The sequence below is a fragment of the Sceloporus occidentalis genome, unplaced genomic scaffold (genome assembly GCF_023333645.1).
Source record: "Sceloporus occidentalis isolate IW3139 unplaced genomic scaffold, rSceOcc1.0.p SCAF_1, whole genome shotgun sequence".
NCBI classification, from domain to species: Eukaryota; Metazoa; Chordata; class Lepidosauria; order Squamata; family Phrynosomatidae; genus Sceloporus; species Sceloporus occidentalis.
Window position 1 is genome coordinate 23,695,362 of NW_028316981.1, and position 21,253 is coordinate 23,716,614.

At 44.3% G+C, this 21,253-nt stretch overlaps 1 protein-coding gene across 6 annotated transcripts in view; it reads right to left on the minus strand.

Annotated features, from left to right (window-relative positions):
• LOC149321201 (gamma-aminobutyric acid type B receptor subunit 1-like) overlaps positions 1–8,347 on the minus strand; it is a 204,411-nt gene extending 196,064 nt beyond the window's left edge. For 5 of the 6 annotated variants that reach the window (XM_089516581.1, XM_089516590.1, XM_089516554.1 and 2 more), the window contains exon 1: positions 7,791–8,340. The gene's annotated coding sequence lies outside the window, so the exon portion shown is untranslated. Of the gene's footprint in view, positions 1–7,790 lie in introns of all 6 variants that reach the window. The other variant, XM_089516598.1, reaches the window with a different exon arrangement.
• Positions 8,348–21,253: the final 12,906 nt, after the last annotated feature.

Sequence of the window (21,253 nt, forward strand, 5' to 3'; positions counted from 1 at the left end):
ATCCTCTGTGTCCCTGTGTCCTGTTCTACTCCTCTTTCAATGTCAATGTTTTAGATCTTGAAAATATTACCCTCACAGCCTCACCTGGTGGCTACATGGGACAGAGCAGAGTACTGCTTCCCAAGGGAGGCTCAGTCAGCCTCCTCCTTGCTCTCTTTTCACCAGCAGGTCCAAAAAGCCCTTCAGCCATTAAGTAGTTGGGGCAGAATGATATTTTAAATGGCATGTGTGTATTCCCCCCCCCCCCTGTTTTTAACTGCTTTAAAGTAATGTTTTCATCAGATTGTTGTGGTTTTTTTACACTTTCATACTCTATACTGTTTTAGCATATTTTGTTTTAACTTTGATTGAAAGCTGGTTTGGCTCCCATATTAGGAGAAAGATGGATTATAAATTAAACAAACAAACAAAAAATATGTAAATTTTAAAAATACAGTGGCCATGCTGGCTCAGAGATTCTGGGAGGTGTAGTCCAAAAAGTATTTTCCTAGGCTCTAGGATCCTCTCATGCAGCACATATATGCTCTCTGCATGTTCTTTTATGGAGCATATTTTTGGAGTTGAGCTTGGGGAGGGGGGTATGGTAAAGTAAATTCTCAAGCAGGCTGTCTGAGATCATCTGAAAGCAAATCCTGATCTAAGGTGCCTACCCCCACCTCACCTAATAATCCAGGCAATAACACTGTTTCTATTTTGCTTTTGCCTTTTTTCTTTTTAGAATCAGAAAGCTGTCATCATTTATCTACACAAATCTAACCGTAATAATAAGTCACTAAACAACAGGGCTTCTCTATTGTGTCCATGCCTATGAAAAGGCAATGAGAAATCAAATAGCATGAAGATGCAATTCAACTATCAGGCTTTATCAGAAGATTTGAAATCCATTAAATCACAACTCCATTCTTCCTAGCTTTCAGAACAAGATTAATACTTTTTCAATTTGATTTACTCAAATATCAACTTGAATGTGAATTTACGTTATCTTAGGAATGTCAGTGTCCATCAGCTATTACACAAACTACCCTCTTCCCAGACCATATGAAATCTGCAGACAATTTTGCCCTACTGTATAGGTTTGTTGTAAAAAATACAGAAACAATGAAAGTGAAATCATTTATGAGAACAAACACTAAAAGGATATTGTTGTTGTTGATAATGATAATGATAAGGATACTAATTATAATGATCATGGCTGGGGGATTGTGAGTATTGTAGTCCTTAAAAAAACCTTTGAACTCAATGAGGATAAAGATGATGATGAGAACCACCAAAGATGTAATATATAAAAGTAGATTTGAAATAATACATTATTACTTTATAACAAAAATAAGAGACTATCTGTGGCAGCCAAGGTGGGTACCAAATACAAAGTAGCAAGAAAAGATGGTTCCTGCATTCATTTGAATAAGTGACCTTTTCTGAGAGTAAAGCAGAACAAGGCTTCTTTTTAAAAAGAAGGGGAGGCTGTGGAATACTAGGAAAAACTATTGCAGAAGTTGAGCAAAAGCAGGATGAAAAAAGAAAGAGATAAATGTGGCACTGACGGAGGTGGGGGAGAATACAATACGATGTGTATAATATTCTGCATAGTGAACAGAAAGTGGATAAGACAGATTGGTTTGCCTCTGATCTCATATTACTAGAATTTACTGTCACTTAACAAAACAGATTTGAAGTAGATTAAGAATATAGAAAGCACCACAGCAGCCCATTGGAGCATTTAGTTCAGTGCTGTCTACATTCACCAGCAGTGTTTTTCTGAGATTTCCAGCAGGGATCTTTCTCAATCCTACCAGATGTGAGGGAATGAATGTGAAATTTTCTGTATGAAAAACCCATGCTGGGCTGAGGATTTTCCACTTAGCTGCAGAGTTTGGAAAAGTTACTGTTGGCCTCCTAGCCAACATTCCTTCATGCCACGCAGAATTAATGTATGGGATTCCTTGCTCCAGAATATGGTGGTGGCCAGTTGCTTAGATGATTTTAGAGGCTGCCTGGGAATTTTATGGAGGATAAAAACAATCTCTCTTATTCATCAGCAGATGCTGACCGTGGCAACTAAATGAATCCAGGTTCAAAGACAGTATACCTCTGAACAGCTATTGCTGTGGATGAACTAGGGCATTTTTCAAGGGAGGGCCATAACTCTGGGACAGAGTACATGCTTGGCATGCAAAAGGTCTCCAGTTCCATCCCCAGCATCTCTTCTCAGGCAAGTTCATAAACTACCAAAATTGTCAAAAAGGGATACAGGAAGAAAAAATTATTTTTCTGAAAAACAGGCATTTCCACCTTGTGTGGTTTTGCAACCTATTAAAAATATTAAAAAGGTAAACTGTCCCTCCACTGGCTTCCAAGAGAAGCAGTTCAGTGTGTGTGTGTGTGTGTGTGTGTGTGTGTGTGTGTGTGTGTCAGAAGCTACCAAAAAAAATGGGGGGCTGTCCTGTGACCCCAGGGCCAAACTTCACCCACCCAGTGTAGATAACATTGAGTTATATGACCATTTGTTTGATCTGGTAGTTTCTGTGTCCCTAAGCTGCCACCATGTTCTTGCTATGTCCCTAAGTTACTGTCAGCTTGTTCACAAAGGAAGCAGCCTGGCTGCTGTTGGAAAAATGATACTAAAATCAATACCTGGGAAGGTTTGTGCTTTTTGGACTATAAGCCAATCCCAAGTGGTCAAAGTGTTGGATTACAACTCTGGAGAACAGGGTTCAAATTGCTGCTCAGCCATGAAAACCCACTGGTGGGCCTCGGGCAAGTCATACTCTCTCAGTCTCAGAAGACAACAATGGCAACCTCCTCTGAAAATATCTTGCCAAGAAAACCCCATGAGAGGTTTACGTTTGGGTCACCACAAGTCAGAAACAACCTGAAGGCACCTAGCAAGTTCCAGACTTTCCCAGCCATCAAGACCCCTGGCCATGCTGGCTGAGGGATTCTGGGGCTGCAGTCTCCAAAGGTAATCTTTCCAAATTGTAGCTGGACTGGATGGTCCCCTTGGTCTGACCCAACCGTGCTCCTCTTACATCCTTAGGACTGAGGGAAGCCTAATGAGATGGAGGTGTGCCTTTTGTGCATGTGCTGAGGAGGTGGTGTGAACCAATGGGGGCCTCTGCGAAAGCGCCCGTCTCACCGCTTTCCACAGGTGCTCTGTCTCCAGACCCCAGTGGGGTAATTAGCCCTGGGCACTAATCAACGCTGACAACAATCTCTAAGCTGGTTGCCTAGCTACACACTCTTGTCACACAGGACCTGAAAGAGAGAATGAGAAAGAGAGAGGATTCATAACTGGCTCCTCCCAGCTGTCTTTCTCTTTCCTCCTTCATTTTCTGGGGCCCCACAGGGCTGCAGTTCCACACTCAGGGTGCTCTGCATCTCTGTTGGAAATTCCCTATTTTGTGGTCCAAAGCCAGGAAAGTCAATTAGACAGAAGCCAAAGACTTCATCCAGACATTGCTGCTGGAAGGAAGCTTGCAGCTTTTGTCTCCAACTGGGTATAGCTGGAAGGAAGCTTACAGCATTCCCTCCTCTCCTCCTCTCCCCCAACCCAACATCCCAGTCAGTGACAGTCGCTTACCCTTGAAGCCCCAAGAGAGAGATACGATCAGGGCTGAACCCAAGAAACATCCGCTCCCAGAATCTATTTAGGGACCCAAGGAATCAGCACTTTGCCAGGAAATAAATAAATTCAATCAAAGAGCTTCTCCGTTACTTGTGCCACCTTGGTTAGTTCAGCCATTAATATTAATCAGGCTGCTGTCACACTTTTCTGCATGCAAAGTGCTTTACAATCATCCCTGCCTTTATCCTCGTAGACCAGTTTTGTGAGCCAGGCTGGGCCGAATTCTACTAACAAGCTAAGATTTAGCATCTAACCAAACTCTGCAGGGGGTTCCAATTTGGCATCTGTATTTATTTTTTATTTATGTATTTATATCTATCTCTACCTCTATAAATAGAGCTACATAAATACACACAGACACCACTTGGCATCTCATCAGAACATATTTTGAGGTGTTTTTCAAATTAAAAAATAATGCTTTTTATCAACTGACTTGGTCATCTATCAAACAAAAATGAATTTAGGTCAACATTATTATAATATGCCCTTATTACAGATGTAGGGGAGGTGACACTGAGGCTCTGATTAACTACTTAAAGTAATTTTGGAAACTTGTAGACCATGAAAGCTGGGGGCTTCTGTGTCTGCCTGGGTCTTCCTTTGAACGTGAAAGGAGCTATCCAGACTTGTTTTGAGAATGGGGTCCAAGTCCTTTGATAGCTTCTCCTTCTTTTTAAATAAAGGCTAAATTCCAGAACACATTCCCTACCCCACTGACACAAGATCCATCAGCTCCCATGGCACACAGGTGAGAGTCCTGGAACAGGGGCTTCCTGGTTTGGGCCTCTTACCTTTAGCCACTCTTCCTTTCAAAACAGGGCCACAATGGTGAGGCAAACAAGCCAACTCCATAACTAGGTTATGTTTGCATCTCTGAAAGGTGCTTTCATTCTTCAAGGGTAGCCATACTAGTTTATTACATATGGGAAACAAACAAAGAAAGAAAGAAACAAAACCCAAAGACTTGATGACACCTTACAGACTGTGGCACAAGTTTTTAAGAGATAGAGTCCACTTCATCACATATCTAAAACGTTATTTTTAGTTTGTAAAAATACATGAGGGTAGAGGAGGAGGAAGAAAAGGAAGAAAAGGAAACAATGGAACCATTCCCTCTCTCTCTCTCTCTCTCTCTCTCTCTCTGTACCACATGAAGGCTAGATTAAGACATGGGCTAACCAGGGCACTGCCCAAGACCACATCTCCCAGGATCCTAAAAGCATTTTGGAATAACCACTTCTGAAACTTCTCATGTGGGGTAAATCTAAACAGTACAGTATTTTGTTTCTGCTGTGTCTCATTACATGCTCCTCTTTCTCCTCGTTTTCTGCTTTTGTGTAAAAAAATCATTTTTATTTCTCTCTTTCACACACACACACACACAATTCACATTCTTCCCCCAAACTCGCTGTCCCAATGCCTGAGTGGGGGCATTCCAGACCTTTTAAAATAAACAATGCATTCAGAGCCTCTTATGCAGATATACAGACATTCCCTATGTCAGCATCCAAGCTCAACGTAGAGATAGTAAGAAAACATCAAGGAAGTGACATGATGTCAAAAGCGGGACCAGCAACTCAGCTCCAGAGTCCATACAATCAAGGAAAGCATTTCACAGGATCAGCATCAAGAGAGTCATTTGCTTTCAAGAATGTATGGAAACTATCACTAAAAGTTTGGGACTGGGGAAAGTTGGCTTCACCACAGCCACTAGCCCAGGGTCCAAGGTGATCTGGTCCAGCTTTTGACATGATTATGTGTGTATGTGTGTGTAAAGGAGGATCTCTCTTTCTCTCATATAATATGTTTGATGTGCCTACAAAGTGGAGTCCAGTCCATGAAAACACACACACACACACACATGCCACACCAAAACAGAATTTAGAGAAGCTGCTTTGGGGCTGCAGTCACCAGAATTGCCATGCCAACTTCAGGATTCAAGGAGTCCAAAAACACAACTTTTCCAAGCTCTGAAAAAAAAGTCTATTAAAGGAGCCTCTTCCCATTGAAAGAGCAATAATTTCTATCTTCTCAATACTTCACCTCCTCCTAAATTCATCTTCACCTCTTAAACCTGACCTAAAGAGGAGGATGCCCTCCCCAAGTTTCTTTTGCAGTCATATATATTGGAGCATTGGAGCATCACGTGGATTTTGTGTTTGAGACATCTGCCCTAGAAATTTGCCACTGATTCTCATGGTGAGTTTCGATTTCAGCTTCTGCTCCCTACCTGTGAGTAAATGCTTGCTCAGCTCCACTGAATGGTTTCTAGCCATTGCCTAGAGACATGCCTGAAGCTACCTTGAGGGCTAAGATGTTCGCTAGCTGGATTTTCCTAAGGACAGGCAGAATCAGGGGAGCACTTGTGGCCGTAGAGAGCTGAGGGAGAAAGCCAACTGCATATGTTGGTGTGTATCTATTGGTTTTGGTGTATGAGCAGAACTAGCAAAAGTTACTTTTTGGGACTACAGTTCTTAGAATGCCCCAGAAACCATAAGCAATGGCTGCACTGCCAAAAGCATCCTGAAACTGTAACCCACACAAGTAATTTATTAGTAGCGTACCTGAATCATAAGAGTCAAAAGGGATCTGAAGAGATGCTAGTCCAGCTTTTGACATGAGGCAGGTGCCTCTATATCAGTGGTTCAAAAGCTTCAAATCCCAGATGCCCCAGACAAACATGTCCAGTGGTTGGGGATTTGGGGAGTTGTAGCCCAACCACACTTGTAGACTCACTGCTGTCTATATGGTGACCCAGATCCATCTCTTTCTGAATTAGATCAAGCCGAAGCATCCAAATATATGACAATGACATGTTGCAAGCTTTCAAAGCTCCATTGGCTTCTTCATCAGGCAAGGTGTTAAAAAAACCCTGCAATTTCCCCAAATGCAAGGGAACTTGACTGCATAATAATAGAGGTATCATCGTTTGGTGGGTATGGCCAACATGGCAACCCCTGAATGTTTTAGGGGTTTTTTTTAAGCTTAGGATGGGTTTAGAAATGGGAACAAGGGAGTGAAATAAACAAAACCTGCCAGATGTCAAAATTTCCTGCAAAATCCTTGGGAAAGGTTTGGTTTAAAATGGGAGGCTGGTCAAGCCCCAAGTTTGGGATTTCCTGGAGGCTGGCTGGCTGGTTTGGCAAACACACTCCTGAGTTGCTGGTCCTGCTTTTGACATCATGTGACTTATTTGATGTTTTCCTACTATCTCTATGTTGAGCTTGGATGCTGACATAGGGAATGTCTATATATGGGTGACAATAACCCTGGGGGCAAAGGAAAGTAGCCAAAAATAGATACCTGGGCATGACTGGCAAGTGGGAAAGCAGAACAAGGAAAGGTAGATTAGGGTGAAGAGGATGGCCATGGCAAATCTCACTCTGAAGAAACTGGCCAAGAAACCCCCATGATAATGACTTGAAAGCACACAACAACAAGAACAAGGTAGCAGAAAGGAAGGCACACAGGAACTAGCTAGGCCTTGTTGTCACCCCAGCACTTCGCTCTCTCTCTCTCACACACACACACCTCCTTATCCCCGTCTGTATTCCCTGCCTTAGCCCTGCACAAATGCCAGGCTGCATCCACACTGGAGAAATAACCTGGTTTGGCACCGCCTTTATGCATCCTAGCTCAAGGCTATGGAATTCTGGGAGTTGGAGTTTGTTGTGGGGCCCACAACAAACTCCAACTCCCAGAATTCCATAGCCTTGAGCCAGAAAAAGAGTTAAAGTGGTGCCACGCCGGGTTATTTCTCCAGTGTGGATGCAGCCTTGTCAGCAGAGGTTCCGGAGAGCTGCCCTGAGCTCCTGAGGAAGCCATCCTCCGGGCCTCGCTCCGGGGGACAGGCATCCATCGGCCAGAGAGAGAGGCTGGCACCAGGCATCAATCCAAGCCTCTGCCACTCTGCGAAAGCTGCTGCCCTGCCCACGGTGGCGGAGGCAGCAGGGAGATGTGGGTAGAGGTCTGGCTCTTCTGGCACGATGCCACCTGGGCAGAAGAACATCCCCGGCTGCTGCCCTCAGCTCCCCAGACCAGATGACAGACCCCCCCCCCCGTCCCTTGGCCCCAAGAGGGCAACCGGTGCCCCTGCCCTCCTCTTCCCAGCCCCCTCCCAGCTGCCTCCAAAGGCTAGGCCGAAAAGGGGCAGCAGGATGCCTACCTGGGGCGCTGTCCTCCGCGGCAGAAAGAGAGAAGGAGAGAGAGAGAGAGCCTAGGAGAAGGGGCGAGACCCCCCCTGGAAGAGGGGCTCCCCCAGCAGAGCCATCCCGGGAGGAAAGCCACGCAGGAGGAAGGAAGGAAGGAAGGAAGGAAGGAAGGAAGGAAGGAAGGACAGTCCCCTGGGGGAGGCAGGCAGGGTGGGAAGGAGGGGTCCCAGATGGAAGGAGAGGAGGAGGAAGAGAAAGGAGGAGAAGGAAGGAGAAGGAGAGGAAAGAACAGGAAGAGGAGGAGGAGGAGGGAGGAGGAAAAGGAAGAGGAGGAAGAAGAAAGGGGAAGAGGAAAAGGAAGGCGGAGGAGAGGGAAGAACAGGAAGAGGGAGAGGAAGAGGAGGAGGAGGAGGGTGCCAACCTGGCCCCTGGCAGCGGGAGGGGGCGGCTGGGGGTGGGAAGGGGCCGGGGGGGTCCTCTGGGGGCGTCGGTGGTGGCTGGGACCTCCGGAGGAGAAGCGGCAGCAGCAGCTGATGATGGGCACCGGCTTAGAGGGAGCCAGGCAGCAGCAGGAGGAGGAGGAGGCTGGGGTGGTGGTGGTGCTGCTGCTGCTGAGCCTGTGCCCGGTGCCAGGAGGGAGGGGAGGGGAGGGAGGGAGGGAGGGAGGGAGGGATGGGGAGGGGCCGCTCCCTCTGTCCGTCCCTCTCAGTCCGTCCTCCTCCTGTCCGTCCGTCCGTCGGCTGTGGCTTCTCTCTCTGAGGAAGAAGAGGAGGAGGAAGAGGGGGAGAGGAAGGCAGGGAGGGGCTGTGAGGGAAGGGGCTGCAAGTGTGAGGGGAGTATTAGGATGCTGCCTGTGAGAGAGAGAGAGAGAGAGGGAAATGTGCAAATGGGAGAGGGAATGCTCCTCTCTTGCCTGGGTAAATGTGGGAGAGAGCATAGTGGTACCTTGCCTGGGGCAGAGAGGAGGTGCGAAGGGGAGAGGGAATATCCCTATGCTGTGTGTGAGAGGGCAAATGTGGGAGGGAATACTCATACCTTGCGTGTGCAAATGTGAGAATGTGCTGTGCCTGTTTGCAAGAAGGAAGATGTGTATCAGGGCTAATCTGTGTAAATTTGTGGCGTGCAAAGGTGTTGTGTGAGAATGGGTGTGAAAGTGGGTGTGAAAGAGAATATGTGGTGACCGAGGGAGAATGTGTGTGAGAATTATCTCTCACACACATTCTCCCTCGGTCACCACATATTGGTGGCTGTGAGAGAGTTAACATGTATATGTATATGTGAAAGAGAATATGTGTGAGTTTGAGAAAGAAAGAAGGCATGAATGAGAGATAATATTGTGCAAATGTGTTGCATGTAAATAGCATACGTGTAAATATGTTGTGAAAGAGAAGGAGTGAAAGAATGTATGTGACAGAATATGTATCTGGGAATGTGTGCATGAGAGACAGTGAGTGTGAATATGAAAGAGAATATGTAGCAACTGGGGAGAGTATGAAAGAACATGTGTCAGAGATAATATGTGTGTGAGAGTTAACATGAATATGAAAATATGAAAGAGAATATGCTTTCAGAAATATGAAAGAAAATACACTGTGAGTGTGAGGAAGACAGAATATATGTATGAGAGCTAAAATGCACAAGTTTGTTGTGTAAATAGTGTGTGTGTGTTGTGAGAGAGAGGTGTGCACTTGCATGAGAGAATATGTATCTGAGAGGACATGAATGAGAGATAATGAGTGCAAATATGAAAGAGAATATGCAGTGACTGTGGAGAGTATGAAACAATGTGTGTCAGAAATTATATATGTATGAAGGTGCGAGTGAGAAAGCTACTGTGTGTAAATATGAAAGAGAATATGCTGTGAGTGTGTGTGTGTGAGAGAGAATGTGTATGGGAGATAATCTGCAAATATGAAAGAGAATATGGGTGAAAGAGAATAATTATGAAAGAGAGAAATGGTTTATCTATGTGACAGAATGTGTGTGTCAGAGTGTGGGGAGGTGAGAGAGAGAGAGAGAAACTAAAAGAGAGAGTGAGAGAAAGAAAGAAAGAAAGAAAGAAAGAAAGAAAGAAAGAGTGTAATGCCTGTAACCCTAAATCAGTGAAAAATAATGATATCCAAAGTCCACAAAATAGTGATACTAGTGATAGTATGGGGCCAACTCAAATGCACAAAATACACATTGCAAGCTTTCAAAGCTCCACTTTCTTCTTCATCAGGCAGGGGTTAAGCCAGTGGAGCTTAGAAAGCTTCAAACAGGTATTTTGTGTATTTGAGTTGGCTCCATAAAGACATCACTATTTTGTGGATTTGGGATGTTATTGTGCTTTGCTACATGGCCACCACAGCTACCCCTAAATATGTTATTTGAGGAGTGTTGCTCTTTTCAGCTAGCAGGCTCATGGGAAGAAGGGATGGATGGATGGATGGATGGATGGATGGATGGATGGATGGATGGGAGTGGACAAGGCAGGCAGGCAGGGGTGGCCAGTGAAGGTGAAGGTTCACAAATCAAGACAACATTCAGAAAGACAAGGTGGTGAGGAGTGACGAAAAGGACAGGACTGGGTGAATGGCATGCTTTGGAAGCTCCACTAAATCAATGAGGCAGGGAAGAATGTGTTTCTTCTTCTTCTTCTTATTATTATTATTATTATTAAATTCAATAAACAATTACAAAATTATGCATACTAACACGGTTGCAATACAATACAATACAAACTTACAATACAAACATACCTAGCTACATACACACCTACATACGCACTATCAACTAACTGTATATAACATATAAACATTATTCCAGTCTATCTTTTCTCTTATTTCTACAGATAAGTTTCTATGGAATGGAATGGAATGGAATGTAAATGCTGTTGCTATTGCTCTGTGTTTCTGGGCAGGTGTGGAGAGCGACGGGGGCTGATCAGGAACAGGGTGCCTGCACTAGATGCCTTCACCTCAAAGGAGAACAAGGCAGTGCAAAATGGTGGACAGTCAAGAAAAATGGAGGACATGACTAGAGAAAAGCTTGAAACCTTTGATATAAATATGTGTTCATGCTTCTTAGTCCTGCTCAAACTGGAGGACCTTTTGGAATTCGTCCTGAACAGAAGGGTGAAATGGAGGACAGGTCCTGGACAAGGAGGATGACCTCTGGCCACTTTGGCTCAGAAGAGACCCACTGACCCCCAGATGCGGTACCTCTTCTGTCACGCCTCCAGCCGCATCCACACCTCTGGAAGTTGGCCAGAGAATTGTCCAGAGTGCTGAAGGGTGGAAGGTTATTGGTGGGAGAGAGGGAAGGAAGAAAGGATGGAGGAGTGGGGACTGGCAGATCTATATGCTTAAGAAGAGAGCAGGTATATTGGCACCTCCCCCCCCCCCCCCCGGTAATGGCTGCATGGCTGGGTGGGTGACTGTGCATGACTGATGGTGCAAATGCCTCCCCAGGCAAGCGGAGGGCCAGTAGGGTCACCCTTGGGGGAATGAGCAGGATGACTAGATGTCCTCACCACAAAGGAGGACAAGGCACTGCACCATGGAGGACTTTCACAAAAAACTGGAGGACATGACCCAATAACAGCTCAAAATACTCCAAAAGAAATTGATTGCCTAGGGTTTATTTTTCTAGGGTTTATTTACAGCTATAGTACATATGTTGTATTTTATTATTCAAAGACCTAACCATGTTAGTCTGGAAATATCAATATGCAAAGGGATCTTGCCTTTCCTTCCAATACATCCCTATTTTTGGGAATGGGTGTGTATAAGAGGAAATGCCCATAGAAATGAGCCCCTTCACACCCTCCAACCCACCCCTGCACCTTTGTTTTTGTTGTGTGCCTCCAAGTCATTCCCGACTTACAGCGACCCTAAGGCAACCCTAGTTTCTTCAGAGGGGGGTTGCCATTACCATCCTCTGAGGCTGAGAGAATGTGGCTTGCCCAAGGTCACTCAGTGGTTTACACAGCTGAGCCGGGATTTGAACCCTTGCCTCCAGAGTCATAACCCAATGCTCAAACTACTACACCACGCCTACCCTCCTAATACCCAACTGGAAATACCATTGCTTTATTCAAACTGAAGAGGACCTGCTCCTTAAGCTTTGAAAACTGCAACTCCTCTGCAGTTCCAGCTATCCCTCTCCTTATGAACTCTTGGCACACTCCCTTCTTTACGGTTTCCTCACCTGCTGGGCAAAGCCAATAGTCAGGGTTACACCAACAATGGATGACTGCTTGGGTCATGCTTGGGTTAGACATCAGGTGTAATTTCTGCCACTGTGTGTATAAGAGTGAAATAGCTATCCATGCATATAGGTGTGGACATGTACCTGCCAGCAGCTAAAGGTGACTGTGTAGACGTGTGCACCAGTTCCATCCAACCATGTTCCTGACAGTCCATGCCTCCTCTGCTTTTATCTCTAAGGAACATACGAGTAAATGCACAACATCACCCAGCACTGTCAGGATAAGTCTGGGGTGCTGGTGTCTCAAGGCTGTGTGACAATATGATTCTTCCCCAGAGCCCAGCATGTGCTCTCTGCAGGTTTGTCTTTCTCAGCAAGTTATTATCTGTAACTTTGTATGGATCTTGACGTGCAGTTCATGTTCCCCAGTCTTTGTGTGAGGTTTCTCTACAGCCTGCGTAACACTCCTTGGCATCTTTGCTTCCATGTGCCATTTGGTGGCACACTATTTCTAGCGCAGGCACATTGACAAAAATCAGAGGTTCTGGGAAGCTCTATACATCAAACATTTACATGGAGAGATATAAATAATCTTTTTTTTTCTCATCCCGCCTCTTCCACCTCACACCTTTGGCTCCTTGGTGTGATGCTACGTATGGCTTTAAGAGTAGCCTCTTGGCTCTCCTTCTCTCCCACCAGCAGAGTAAAGAGTGCATAACCCCATTCATCTTTCCATCTGTCTGTCCTTCCCCTGGGATTCCCCTCCATCCACCCTCAAAGGATTAGGCAGATTACTGGATTATATACTCTTGGCAGCTATGGGCTCCACAGAACAGACATCCAACATGACTCATTAGCCATCCCTCTGTCCTAATTTGCAGAGACTGGGGTAAGACTGGGGGCTCGACAACATCATTTAATACCCTTCTGGATATTAATTCCTCAGGAGGCACAACTATATAGGGTTCTTGGTGGACTAATTTAGCCAGATATTGGAGCGGGGGGAAGCTCAGCTGGTTGTGTGGGTCTCTTCCAGCACAGTGTAGTGGTTAGAGAAGAGGACACATGCAGCTCTCCAGATATTGTTGGACTACAACATCCAAAACTCATTGCCAGTGGCTAAGCTGACCCAATGGGAGTTGCAGGCCAACAACATTTGGAAGGCCATTCAATTCCCACCTGTTGGATCAGGAGTGGGTCAGGCCATGTTCAAATCCCTACTTTGCCATGAAGATCAAATCCCAAAATAGTGACAATGTTGCGGCGATATTAGGGCTCACCCAACCCTAGTAATGTCACAGGTGCGCGCACCCATCCACACAGCTGGCGCCACAGCTGCGCAGCTGTGGCGTCACATACAGACACCTGTCAGCAGAAGCGGCATCATAGGGCTGCATTCCTGCCCTTATGATGGCGCAAAAAAGGAGCTGCCTAGAGCGGCTCCTTTTTGAGTGTGCATCTGTGCAGCCACATGTGGATGCTGCTGCACAGCAAAGAGGGGCCCATGTGTACCGGACCAGTGTCAAACAAAATAAACGCTAAGGCTTAAAGCCTATTGGAAGTCTGCACTGGAATCAAACCACTGAATCAATAGGATTGCCGTAAGTCTTGATTCACTATTAAACAGTTCATATAATCAGCTGACTTTAGTCAAAACCTCCAAGAGGATTCAGGCCAAATTTCTTACCTTGCCAGGAGAGGTAACAGTTGGATAAGAAATAATAATAATAATAATAATAATAATAATTTATTTATATTTCCTGCCTCTCCCAATGGATCAGAGCAGGATTACAACAAGAATACAATGATACAATATCTAAAATACATATCTAAAATATAATATCTAAAACTGCTACAATAAAATCAATAAATGGCAATTCTGACCTGAAGTGAACTGTTCTTCTTTATAGAAGATCTGGGGGGTAGGCTCACCAGAAGAGATCCGCCTTTCATGCCTTCTTAAAGGCATCTAAGGTAGATATGAGGTGGATCTCTTCTGGAAGGTTGTTCCATAGCATTGGGGCAGCAGCAGTATATGCTCTTTGGGAAGTAGCTGTTAATCTCACTTTAGGATAGTCAAGTAGGTTCTTCCCAGTTGTTCTGCGGGTGCGGGGTGGATTGCATAGGGAGAGGCGTTCCCCCAAGTAACTCGGGCCCAAGCCATGTAGGGTTTTAAAGGTAATAACCAACATTTTGTATTGCACCCAGAAGCTAATTGGCAGCCAGTGTAAGGATTTTAAGACTGGTGTTATATGGTCTGATCTGGAAGTTCCAGTGACCAATCTGGCTACTGCATTTTGGATTAGTTGAAGCTTCTGAACTTGGTACAAAGGTAGTCCCATGTACAGTGCATTACAGAAATCTAAGCAAGAGATTACCACTGATATAGTTGCAATTTTTACACACATACCACAACTACATGACATAGCACTGTGAGACAGCAATTCTCACATAGCTCCATGAGCCCTATCACACCGCACTGTTAATAGCACTATATTCCACTATAACTTCTGGAGTTTGTAGTCTAGTGAAACCCAAGAGCTCTCTTGCTGAAAATCCTAAATGCCACTACCAAAATTACAAATCCCAAATTTCCACAGAATGTTGCCATGGCAGTTAAAGTATAGTACTATAACATGCAGTGAATGAGCTGTTAGATTAGACCTTGCCCTGAATCAGGATAACCTATACTTTAAAGTGAATGGGGAAAACTTGAGCTTCTGCCTAAAAACTTCCCAGGAAGCGGCTCCTATAGCTTTGCTAAATGACTGGTCCATTCTAAGTGTAGTGGCATGGGGCCCAATTTCAAAAGCCCTCCACAGGGGATCATTTTTGACATCTAGAAAAAGTGGTCTGCTTCTCCTTTGTCAGCCCATTGGAACGGATGGAGAGAAAGAAGCAGTGTGGAAAGTTACTTTTTGGAGAACTAAGTCCCAAAATCCCAAAGTAACATTTCAAAGCTCTGGTGGCCATCTTGACTAGCAGATTCTGAAAACTGTAGTTGAAAGAAATAACTTTGTCAAGCTCTGAGAGAGGAGGAAGATAGAAGAGGAACAAGAGGTATCACCCTCTTTGGATTTGCCCTGCCCACTTCTGATTTTAGCTCCACCCGAAGAGCTAGAATAGCACAGTGGCATTCCAACATCAGGTGTTATCCTGTGCAAGGTGGGGCTTGTGGGGGGCAGAGGCAAAGGGAATGCCCCTTCCCTCCCGCGTACCATTTTATTCATGAGTAAACCTACACACGGGAGGAAGGGAAGGCACCCAAAGCACCCTCCCTCCCTGTTGTGTGCTGATTTACTTTGGAGTAAACCAGTACAGGGGAGGGAAGGGGGTGCGCTCAACCAGGTGTCACCCCTCCTCTGGTGTGTCATCTGGTGTGATCCACATCCCCCGCACCCCAATTGTGATGCTACTGGGATGACTTAGTGGTCTGAGCATTAGGCTATGACTCTGGAGACCAGGTTTCAAATCCCACTTGACCATGAAACCCACTGGGTGACCTTGTGCAAGTCACATGCTCTCAGGCGAAGGCAATGACAAACCTCCTCTGAACAAATCTTGGCAAGAAAAAACCCTGAAAGGTTTGCCTTATGGTTGCCATAAGTCCAGAATGACTTGATGGCATACAGCGCACACATACACGCACACGCACACGCACACCAATGGTAAGTGTCCTGAAAGGTTACTCTGAAGAAATGTGATCTTCAAGCTGGGGGAGGGGACAGTTTTCCAGACCTAGATCTATTTTGCCCTTTCAATCCATAATTGTGCAGTTCATGTTCTAGTGGTTGAGAGAGAGAAGACCAAATTAGATGTGACAGGAGTAGCCACAACTGTTTTTCACCTGTCTTCACCAGGGGTTAAGGTGGAAGGTCTATTTCCTTTCCCCAGTCAAATGTGTGCACAAGTGAAGGAAACTAAACTGCCCTCTGCCTTCCTTTTCCTGAAGTCTCTGTGATTCCTTCAGACAGGTCCCTTGTCCTTTGTCATGGCTCGCTAGAAAAGACAATAATGCTTGGTAAGGTAGAAGGCAGTAGGAAATGAGGAAGAGCCCATTACAGGTGGATAGATTCAAACAAGGAGATTGTGGCCCTATGTCTACAGGACATTAGCAGAATTGCTGAGGGCAGAGTGTCTTGGAGATGTTTCACTCATAGGGTCACCATGGATTGAGGTTGACTTAAAGGCAGCTAACAACAAGAAAGGGTTGCCAAGCCAGGACTATCCCACGCCTTGAGATTTCAGGGCCAAAATCTAGGACTACAGGTTTTGATGTCACAGAAAGCAGGTCCTATGTTGTTACAGGGATGATGCTAGAAGGAACAGCCCCTAATAATGTCCTTAAGCATGACAAATTAAGCATCAACCAAAGTTAGACAGAGTGTGTATGTGCCTTCAAATTACCTGTTGACTTATGGTGACCCCCATGAGTTTCATAAGGTTTTCTTAGGGAAGGAATACTCAGAGGTTTGCAACTTCCTTCCTCTGAAATATAACCTACATCACTTGTTATTCACTGGTGTTCTCCCATTCAAGTACTAACCAGGGCTTACCATGCTTAGCTTGCAAGATTAGATGGGTTATGGTACCTTAAAAATCACTACATTGAAGTAATGAGAAAAACACACACAGACATTTAAGTTTTATTCACACATAACATTGCACATAAAAACTAACATTAAAATCATAAACTGAAAAGACAAAAAGCAAATAAGAAAGGAACTTTCTTGCACCACAAGTCAATTAGTAAATAAAATAGATTTTAAAAAACACACTAAGAATTCTGTATTTTATAGTTGCCTTTTATCTCTTATATCTTAGCTCATACTCTGTTTGTCCAATTCAATTTATCCACCCTCCACAAGCCATAAAACATCTCTCCACAATTTAGCCTGAGAGTCTGGAATTTCCAAATAAAGTTGTGGATTATTCCAATTAAAAAAAATTAAAAGACACTATATTTACAAAATATTCTTTCCTTTTTTACTCTTTTATTCAGCATTTTTTACATAAAAACAACAGGTGACATTCTGCTAAACCATTTTCCTGTGGATTATTTTTTATTTGTTAATAAGGAGGATGGGGGGGTGTTCACTTGTTAATAATGGCATTTAAATATAATAATATGCAAGTGGAAATCTATATTTTGTGTATGTAGTCATTTTAAAAGTCTGGTAAGCTCTACTCCTTATTCTTAGGTCTCTTTCCTGGTATTCGTTGATGGACTCCCACCCAAGTCTAACTAGGACAAACCCTGCTTACCTGCTTACCTTCCAGGATGTTTAGGCATAAACCCTATTTACATACTTACTTGTGGATAAACACATATCAGCTTGCACTGCATCAAGCTAAAATCTATTACTCAAGTAGTCCTCAGTTCAAAGTTCACATCTGCTATAAATCTCATTTAGTGAGCTCAGGCTGTAGTCCTAAACACTTTCTCATGAGTACCATTGAATACATTGAGACCTTACTCCTGGGTGAACGCGCATAGGATTGTGTTGTCAGGTTTTTCCAACCTCAGCCTGGCCACTGCAATATGGAGTTATTCTAGCTTCCATGAAAAATTGTTGTATGGAGACAATGTTGTACAGTGGTTGGCATGCCACTAAGGGCCTGAACAGACAGGCCAAAATAAAGCTGCTTCAGGTCACTTTGGAGGTATGCTGTTTAAATGATGCATGCGTCCTAAGAGGCCGGAAGCCATGCCAAAGTCATGCTCCAGTCCTAAGGACTGGAGCACAGCTTTGGCATAGCTTCTGGTTTCTTAAGATGTGTATGTCATTTAAACAGCACACCACCAAAGTGACATGAAGCAGCTTTATTTTGGCCTGTATATTTGGCCCCTAAGTTATTGTTGTTAATTGCTGTCGTATTGACTTCAACTAATGGAGACCTCCCTTAGCTGCACTGTTCAGATCCTGCAGGCCTAGGCCATAACCTCCCTAATTGAGTAAAGCCATCTGCCATATGTTCTTCCTCTCTTTCTACATCCCTCCATCTTTCCTAGCATTATTGTGTTTTCTAATGAGTTGTGCCTTTTCATGATGTGGCCAAAGTACAACAACCTCAACTCAGTGGCATTTCCACATCTGGTGTCACCCAGTGCAGGGGGTGGGTAGCAATGGGTCTTCTTGGGGTGGGGCTTCCAGGGGCGGCACACACATCCTCTCTTGGTGCTGCCCCACCTCTTCTAGGGTGTTTTATCTCTTCAGTTCCAGACATACAAGTTCCAGACAAAGGTGCTACAAGATCTCTCTTGGCTTGTAGGGAGAGTTCAGGCTTGATCTGTTCTAGAACCTATTTGTTTGTCTTTTAGGATGTCCACAGAATCCTCAGGACTTTTCTCCAGTATGTATGTACGTATGTATGTTTGCACCACATCTCATATGAGTTGATTTGCTTTCTGTCCATGTTACTTTACTGTCCAGCTGTCACATCCTAGGTTCAATCCCCACTTGGCCATGAAACAGGTGCTATCTCTCCACCTAACTTACCATTCAGGGTTATGGTGAGGCTCAAAATGGGAAGGATGACCATGCACACTTCCTTAAAGACAACAGATGTGAAGCTCCTTGAACATTCTAAAACGGGTGACTAAGCACAGTATGAAGCAGAGCAACAAATGTTGCCCAAGTCAAGGCAAACAGTACTGAGAATCAATCAAGTCGTTCTAGCACAGCATGCAGGAAATTCCAAAAACATTCTTCCCCATCCTGAGAAATTACAAATATAACAATAGCAAAGTAAATAACTAACAGTTTTGTGACAACAAATTCTGCTACTTGTGGTGGCTACCCCACTCTGCCTAACAGTAGGGCTGGCCCTATTCTGAAAAGTGCTGTATAAATAGAGTGTTGTGGTACCTTGTCAGATTAACAGTGCTTATTGGGGGGGGGGGGGGGAAGTACAGTATTAGTAAAAAAGCATCTGAGGGAGTAGACTGAAGTCTACAAAAGCTCATGCTGCCAACTTCTTTCTTTCAGTTAGTCTCAAAGATGCAACAAGATCTCTCTACATACTGATTCTACAGACTAACATGGCTATGTCTTTGAGTGCTTATTAGAGTATGAGTATGCATTTGAGGCTGGCTGGCTGGCTGGCCTGCCTCTCCCACTCACCCAGAAATTTTGCCAGACCTAGAAAAAGGTGGCAGGTAGTGGCAGCACCAACCCCCACCACAGTGGAGGTGGCCTAGCTGGTGGGATATGCCAGGGGGTGACAGCATGAATTACCACTCTGTAGTGACACCAACCCTAGTGATGCCACTGATCACAATCCATTTTATCAGAGACATGAAGCATAATCTTAGAGGTTCAGGGTCATCTACATAAGAAACTAGAGGAATGGGCCCAAGGACTAGTCTTCTATATGCAGGTGCCATGATATGCACCATTAAAAAGGGGAAGGAAACAAAGCCAACACAAAGTCAACTTTTGGAAAACAGGTGTTTTGATATTAAACAGTGCAGGAGGTCCTTGGAAACAATTTATAAGATGACTTGTGGCTCTTCAAGGCTTCCAGGAAAAGAGACTCACTTTCTGGCCTGAAAAAAAATTGTCCAGGGAACTGGGAAGGGGTGTCACCCTTTGGGGTGACATGGGGTACTAGGGCTACACCTTGCCCTACCCAATAATAATAATAATAATAATAATAATAATAATAATAATAATAATTTTATATCCCGCCTTTTCCAGAAGGAATCAAGGCAGGTTACAGAACAAAACAACAATAAAATACAATATTCAATATTCAATAAAATTTACATTTAAAAATTATCCCTTGCCTTTGCCCCCCTCCCAACCATAAAAAACAGTAAGCAATATAAAATAAATTACAATATAAAATAAAATTTAAACAAGAAAAAATAGCTATATTAAAGGTAGAGTGGAAAGGTTTGGGTATGGGACAAGATGTAGAAATTGTATTATTGATCTTAGCTATTAAGAAAATGAGATTCAGTGTAGGGCAGTGGTTTGAGCATTGGGTTAGGTGTCCAGGAGACTGTGGTTTGATTCCCCATGCAGTCATGGAAACCTATTGAGTGACTTTGGGTAGATCACACTCTCTTGGTTTCAAAGTCGGAAATGACTTGAAGGCACATGACAATATAATTAAGAAAACCCTTAGCAAAATCACAAGTATCCTGGCAATGGTGGCATTGATTGCAGTGGAGATTGACAATGAGGAGAACGAGGATGTGGATTTTTGTTGTTGTAACTCCCCCCTTGCCCAGATATGGATGTACTCAAGAATACTGTTTTGAGTGGTTTCTAAATATGCAGTTTGCCCCTGATGATGCCAGTGTCTCCATGGAAGGCAGATTCCAGAACTACGACCACCACAAGTGAGTTTCAAACTGAAATGAGATGATCTTGTCCTACACCAGAAATTAGGAAAACCACTGCTGGCAACCTTCTAATAAGGCAGTGGTTCTGAACCGTCCTAACGCCGCAATCCTTTAATACAGTTCTTCATGTTGTGGTGACCCCCAACCATAAAATTGTGGTGTCTCGGTTCCTAAAACCATTGGAAATATGTGAAAGAGTTGTTCGACGCCCAAAGGGGCCGTGACCCACACATTGAGAACCACTGTAATAAGGGAATCCAGGGTTTTGGGGGTGTAGGGTGGAGTGGCTGAAACATCTTTCCCCAGAACATGGTAAAATTGCCTTTTTGGAGTCTGACCTTGTCTGCACCAGCCAGGATATTTCAAGTGCAGCCTGGTGCTGCCTTGCCATCCCTCCATTACCTGGCCTTCACTTCTGATTCTGGGCAGCTGTTTGAAAATGCTTCCCACTGAACTGACTGGTGTGTCTGCCATTGCTATGGGTCACTTCGCATTGAGGTCAAAACAAAGTGCTCAGTAATGACCACATGGCTAGGTGCTTTCTTATGTCCACAGAGTGAGCAACTGACAGCAGTGGTAGACATGCCAAGTGGCTCAGTGGGACACACTTCCAAGAAGATCCAGAGCAAAGGGAGATGTATTTTAGTCTGTATTAAGAGGGGTATACCCTGGTTTTGGTGCTGAATGGGCCAGGCATTGTCCAATCTGTTCAAATTAGAACCAGGGTTTGGGCCATGCATCATTTATTTATTCCTTTATTTATTATTTCATTTTTATGCTGCCTTTCTCCAAGAACGAGACCCAAGACGCCTCACAAGATACAGACTCCACACCAAGAGGATGGGGGAGAGGCCATTTTATTTGGCCTGCGCAGAAAAGGCCTCTGACTGCCAGAGTTTTCTGGAAGTTATGTTCCAAAATGTGACTTTTTCC